This window comes from Cyprinus carpio, chromosome B19 (assembly GCF_018340385.1).
Source record: "Cyprinus carpio isolate SPL01 chromosome B19, ASM1834038v1, whole genome shotgun sequence".
In the NCBI taxonomy this organism is placed as follows: Eukaryota; Metazoa; Chordata; class Actinopteri; order Cypriniformes; family Cyprinidae; genus Cyprinus; species Cyprinus carpio.
Window position 1 is genome coordinate 5890167 of NC_056615.1, and position 7020 is coordinate 5897186.

Consider the following 7020-nt stretch of genomic DNA (forward strand, 5'->3'; position numbering starts at 1 on the left):
TGGTGAGAGATCAATTGTTTTGTACATTTTTTCCCCTTGGCAGCATGCTTTAAGATAACGTGCAAGACAAATAAAATAATTTAAACCACAATTATTTGTTTGGAGAGAAATAACATATAGGATGACTACATTACTTCCTAATTTGTTTGAACTAGATTATTCATCTTGGCTAAAAGCCACTTTCTAAATACTGCTTTAATTAGCAGAAGCTCTGAGTTTATTACAAACAAGTTAAAATGAACTCAAATGTATGTCCAATTACTTATGAGTCAAAGAACCACGTAATAAGCAGGATAATGTACAGCCAGCTAGTTTTACACAGCACTATGTTTGACAATTCTTCTCTGCCACTTGCGTGTAAGAAACAATGTGAAAATAAGAATGACAATAGCTTCTGTCTTTAAAGATTTCTTTAATCTTTATTCGCTGATCAATTATTCAAAAAACCAAATCAAAAGCCTCTGGGTTATAACAACACTCAGCATTTGAACCAAGAACAAATGCACCAAAAATAATATTTATTGTCAATCTCACAGTATGTAATATTCAATACTGCCCTAATATCTTGCCTTAGTCAAAACCAACACTTGGTGTTCCAACACTGCAGCAAAGCAGGCGTTTCTCCCTGTAAAGGACAGAAGAAAATAAAATTACATTTTACCTGAAGATATACCATTCCTACCAACAAGATTACAGACAACTAGTTGAAATGTTTGAAGATTATATAACCATGCTGGGAAGGGCACCACAGCAGGCCTCAAACCACCTCAAAATCAATCTAGCAGACATTACAGGAGAGGCAAGAGTCACAATGACTCAGCCTTGCTGGTCAGCCTGCAACAATGACTTCTGTTTTAGAGAAAGCTTAACTAAAATAGTGTGTACAGGAGTGTATATATATATATATATATATATATATATATATATATATATATATATATATATATATATATATATATATATATATATATATATAGAGAGAGAGAGAGAGAGAGAGAGAGAGAGAGAGAGAGAGCCTTGAAAAGGGTTTTGCCCCCTTCTGGTTTTTTATTTTTCCATGTCACACTTAAAAGATTCCAATCAAACAAATGTTAATATTACACAGAGATAATGCAAGTAAATGCAAAATGCAGTTTTTAAATGATGATTTTATTTATTAAGGGGAAAAAAGCTGTCTAAACCTGCCTGGCCCTACGTGAAAAATGAATTGCCCCCTCCTGTTAAATCATGAAAGAACTGATGTTTGGACAGCTTTTATCCATTAATAAATATAATCATTATTTCATTAAAATTTGTTTGATCTGAATAATTCAAGTTTGACATGCAAAAAAATAAAAAAAATAAATTAAGACAATTTTACACCACTCTGTGTGTGTGTGTGTGTGTGTATATAAAACTGTTGCTTTGAAAAGTACTAATTATGTTTACCAAACTTACTTCCTTCAGGTAGCAGATGTGAGATAGAAACTCATCGATAAGATGGCATCAAACTCATGATGACCAACACTCTCTGAAGGCTTCACTGAAATTATATTTTGCTGCAAAAGAAAGATCCTTTCAGTACATTTCACAAGAAAAGAATTACATTGTGCAAAGTTTGAGGGCCTCAAGCACATGTCTGAATTATTGCCTGTCTGGGGTTTCTATAACCATGCTGTAGAGGGTAAACAGCACGGTCTCAAACCAGCCCATGTCCATCTAGCAGACTCAACAGGAAAGGACAGAGTCACTTCAGACTCAACCTCGCTGAACGGCCTGCAAACTACATTCCCAACGCACTACATGCTTCATATTCATTTAATTACCAACACTGCTAGAAACTAATTTTTTTGTTCTTTTTTATTATTTTTTTTAACATTTGTAAGTTAAAAATGCACAGTTACTTTTATATGTAAATAAGTGTACAAGACGTTGAATTGAGCTAACACAGACAGCTGAGCTCGTATCACACGTGGACCCTTGTGACTACATGCTTTTTTTTTTTTTTTTTTTTTTTTGACAAAACTCATTAAAACCCAGTCTATAATTAAAACTAACCAGCCAAGTAAAAAAAACAACAACAACAAAAAAAAAAACGGTATTATAATATTTTGTAAACCGTTTCTAGCAGACAATAGTTAACTTAGTACTAAGTTACATAGCAACCTAAAAACTCTCCTTACAACATTGTGCTCCCACTGCATAATATTTCACATATCATATTAAAACCAAATAACCTGCTGTGACATGCGTAATGATATATTTAAATCTTATTGTAAAAGAGAGAAGACAGCTACCGTTTGCACTGCAGTCCTCAAGTGAACGTAAGAAGGATCCGGAAACCACGTCTTCTTCTTCTTCTTCTTCTTCTTCTTCTTCTTCTTCTTCTTCTTCTTCTTCTTCTACTTCTACTTCTTTTTTTTTTTTTTTTTTTTTTTTTTTTTTTTTTTTTTTTTTTTATTATCAAATACAGTTATTACAATTTGTCAGATCATATCTTCATAACGAATAAAAAAAATAAAATACATAACAGCCAGTAGATAAAGTTGAAAATACATATCATATAACAAATGAAACATAAACATAATTAACCAACAAAAATGCATCGCCAGAGTATCAAACATTAGATATCAGTTAAATTATATAGTTTAAACCAGATAAGTAATACATTTTGATGCTGATTTACCCTCTAATCCAGAAATACATTCTATATAATTTTTTAAGTCAATTTTAAAAACATTGAAAAGAGGTTTGTTATTCATAAACTTGGATTTATGAATAAAAAATTTTCCAAGCAAAATGATCAAGTTGACTAAATATTGTACAGAGGAGTTTGAGTCAGAAAAGTAAAAGGAAAATATCGAAATTAGATAAATGTATATTTGAGCCAAGTTGTCCATTAATACAATCTTTGTATCCATTCCACAGGGAAGAGCTATATGAACAACTATAGAATAAATGGTCTAGCGTTTTCTGTTTCCATAAAGCAAAAACTGCATTTATCGTCTACAGTAGGGATGAATTTACAGATAATTTTGTTGCAGGGGTAATAATGGTGAAGAATTTTAAATGATATTTCTTTCACTTTGTTCGTAATTAAGAATTTATGTGGGTTATTCCATGCTCTATTCCAATTAATATTTTTATACAAGGGGGACCATTTGTATCTGGAGGCAGGGATAGGTTTTGCACATAGAAGGTTTTTTTATTACTTTTTGTTGTTAAATTTTCTGTCTAGAAACGATAGACCATTTATTGAAACACTGCTGGAGAGAGATTTATTTAAAAATTGATCCAAAACTGTCTCATTTCTAAGTAGGGTGATGATCCCTTGGGGTATAGCTTTGGTTACAATATCAAATTCTTTTCTTGGAGGCTGGAAATTAAATTTATGGGTGAAGTCGTCATAAGTTTAAATTTGATTTGAGTTATTTTAATAATTGGGATACCAGTAGAATATCATGTTTAAAACCAGTTTTCTATGAAGAGAGTCTTGTTTTATATATATGATGTTCATGTTGTTCCATATAAAAACATTTGTGAGGGGAGAAGTTGTGTTTGTATAGAAGAGACCAATAAGTTAGAGCCTGTTTATGGAAGTTGGATAGTTTTACTGGCATTCTGTTGATGGAGTATGGGCATTGAAGCAAGAATGTAATTTTACCAAGTTTTTCACAAAATAAAGTTTGGCACAATATTCAATAAACTGTTTGGATTTTTCAAAAATCTTTTAATCCAATTTATTTTTAATATCTCATTGAAGAGTGAGAAGTCAATTACCGATAAACCTCCCTCTTCTACTTCTACTTCTACTTCTACTTCTACTTCTTCCGTCTCTCGTGAAGCCAACAAGGAAGTGACTTAAACTGTAATTCGTCAACTGGCCGCTAGAGGCTGGCTGCAAAAGGGAGTCAATCCCATAGACTCCCCATGTTATAATGCCCAACTTTACAGCAGAAAAACAACATGTTTACAGCCTGGTTCAAAGAATTATTTTGGTCTATATAGCTAATTTTGCCCTTCATGACAACTGTGAGGGGGTGAATTTTTTTATAACTCATTTGTTTAAATTTTATTAAGCCTTAAAGTTCTGCATAATTAAGGGCGTGGCCACTTGAGTGACAGGTGGATTGCCTGCTGACACTGCCATCGAGCTAGGTGGGCGTGGCTTCAACAACCAGTTTCGCCTTTTTGCCCATTTTCGATTATCCGGGAGTGACGCGCGGTGATGCACTGCCAATATGGGCTTTGAGCTTCAAAAACTCTCTTCAGGAATCTACGGGTGATGTCACGGACACTATGTACATGTTTTTATACAGTATATGTTGGCAGCGTATATATGGGTGTTTCTTAAACAGAAGGCTTCATCCATCCTAGTTTAGTCCGTTAGAGGCTTGTAGGTTAGAGTCCTCCTCAGCATTAAACGCTAGAATGAGACGGTCTATATGGCAAGCCAAAAGGGTCAGATTTACACTATAGACAAATCACGTTTACATACAAAACACCATTTTTGACGGCATTTAAAACTGTATTAGCGCCGTCAATAATGACGTCCCAATATCAAACGCCGTAAAAAATGCGTGCTAACCATAAAAAAACACCGTATTTAACGGTGTTTTAGTGTTTGTAAAAAGCACCGCTTTTAATGCCGTTCGGCTTGCCATAGGATGCTGTAAAAACATAGTTCTGATTACGCAAAAGCGTATTATTTACAGCTTTTTCCATGTAGTGTAATGTGCCCAACCCGCTGATTTTGAGTCATTACGTGTCATATTCCGACAAGTGATGCTGCCCTCGATGAACTGGTTGCTGACATCATTGCTGGGAATGACCAGCTTGGATCTGAGGCTGTGAGGGCACAGTTACAGAAAGATGGTGTTCAGGTCCAGAGAAACTGAGTGCGGAGGAGTTTAGTTCGAATTGACCCTAGGGCAGCTGCACTAAGGGCAATGTCCCAAAGACCACAGAGAAGACTCTACAGTGTCGCTTTACCGAACTCTCTGTGGCACCTTGATGACAACAATTATTATTATTATTATTATTATTATTTTCAAAAGTTTAGATCAATACAAATTTTATTTATTTTTTGACATCTCTATGCACTATAAGGATGCATATATTTGAACAGAAATACTGTAAAAACAATAATTTGTGAAATAGTATTACAATTTGTTGAATTTTCAGTTTCATTACTCCAGTCTTCAGTGTCCCAATCCATCAAAATTTATTCTAATGTGCTGATTTGCTGCTCAAGAAACATTTTTTATTATTATTATTCATTTATGCTGATACCAATAATAACGGAGCAGAAAATCAGCATATAAGAATGATTTCTGAAGGATTATCTGACTGAAGACTGGAGTAATGACGAGACTGGAGTAATGATGCTTATATTCAGCTACGCATCACAGCAATAAATAACACTTTAAAATAAACAGTATAACAATAGAAAGTTTTTTTTAATTATAGTAAAATTCCACAATATTACTGTATTTTTGATATAAAACAAGTACTGTACAATTGTGTTTTATTTGTCTAATGTCACTCTCTCTTCTTGTTTGTTTGTTTATATGTTATGGTTTAGATGGAGAATTGTTATTCATGGGGGTATCGATGGCTACAGCCATCTAATAGTCTTCCTTCATGCTTCCAACAACAACTGCATCACTATTGTATTGGATTGTTTCTTAAACGCCATGTCCAGATATGGAGTGCCTTCTACGGATCATGGAGAAGAAAACAATGCTGTCTGTGTCATGATGAACATCTTCAGGGGATCAGGAAGAGGCAGTCCCATCAGAGGCACTCATAACCAAAAGAATTGAGAGGCTCTGGGGTGACATGTGATGGGGACTGACTACTCTTTACTAGAAACTCTTCCATTTCCTGGAAAGTTAAAGTATATTGGATGTAGACAGTAATGAAATGCACCTCCAGGCACTTAATTTGTTCCATTATGTAAAAAAATAAGTAAATACTGGTATGGTACATGTTCTTTTACAGCTTTTTTTTATCACTAACCCCTGGTTTCACAGACAAGGCTTCAGCCTATTCCAGACTAAAATGTATGTTTGAACTGTTTTAACTGTTTTAAGAAACTTGTTCTGACTGTTTTCAAAATATGTTAGCGCCATCGTTTTGTCTCAAGATGCACACCAGTAGTGTTTTTTATGTTTATTAAAGCTACCTAAATGTCCTAATTTAACTGTGGCCTAATCCTGGCTTAATCTAAGCCCGGTCTGCGAAACCAGGCATAAGTGATGCAGAGTATAGATTTTTATTTCTTAAACAACTATGTCGGAAGATGAAAAATTAAAGTGACTTGTGGCCAAGTATGGTGTCCCATATTCAAAGTTTGTGCTCTGCATTTATCCCATTCAAGTGCATGCACAGTAGTGAAAACACACACACAAAAACAGAGCAGTGGGCACCCATTTTTGCTGCAGCACCCAGGGAGCAGTTGGGGTTCAGTACCTTGATCAAGGAAACCTTGCCATGGTTATTGAGTGTGGAAGAGAGCATTGTACAATCATGCCCTGTTTTGTTTTTCTATGCTTTTTTTCATTCTTGTTTTTCCCCCCTTCATGTTTGTGATACCAAAACAACTGTCCAAATCACCCACAGAACCTTTTAGTAAAATCTGTTTCCACATCCCAACTCCACCCCGCAGATATAACTATTGAACTCTTTTGATTGGCATTGTGTTATTATGTAATTATCGTAAGATACTGTCATTTTGATTTATGTTCAGTGTCATTACAAATGTAAACTTTTAACATTGTTAAAATAAAAAGTTCCTAGTTCCCATACAAGTGTCTTAACACTTATTATTTGGCCATGAAATACACTTAAATCTTGCAGCAAATTGTTTACCAGTGCTGTTTTGTTTTTTTTAAATAATAAAAAAGATTCAGGTTGTTTGCAAAAAAAAAAAAAAATTACTACCTTGTTGCTGTTACCTGGAAAATCCACAACTATTCAGTTTTGTGATGAGTTTCATGAGTCCCTTGTTTGTTCTGGTCAGTTAAACTGCTAACTGTT

The 7020-nt window shown here is 34.3% G+C and overlaps 1 long non-coding RNA gene and 2 other non-coding genes across 3 annotated transcripts; all 3 read right to left on the bottom strand.

Annotated features, from left to right (window-relative positions):
- Nucleotides 1-392: 392 nt before the first annotated feature.
- LOC122140805 lies at nt 393-2399 on the bottom strand. Its single transcript, XR_006157383.1, has 3 exons — nt 2277-2399; nt 1438-1538; nt 393-625 (listed from the first exon to the last, which is right to left on the bottom strand). It is a non-coding gene; the product is annotated as an uncharacterized LOC122140805 (long non-coding RNA).
- On the bottom strand, nt 708-840 carry LOC122140895. The gene has a single exon (XR_006157436.1). It is a non-coding gene; the product is annotated as a small nucleolar RNA SNORA9 (small nucleolar RNA).
- Nucleotides 1629-1761, bottom strand: LOC122140894. The gene has a single exon (XR_006157435.1). It is a non-coding gene; the product is annotated as a small nucleolar RNA SNORA9 (small nucleolar RNA).
- Nucleotides 2400-7020: the final 4621 nt, after the last annotated feature.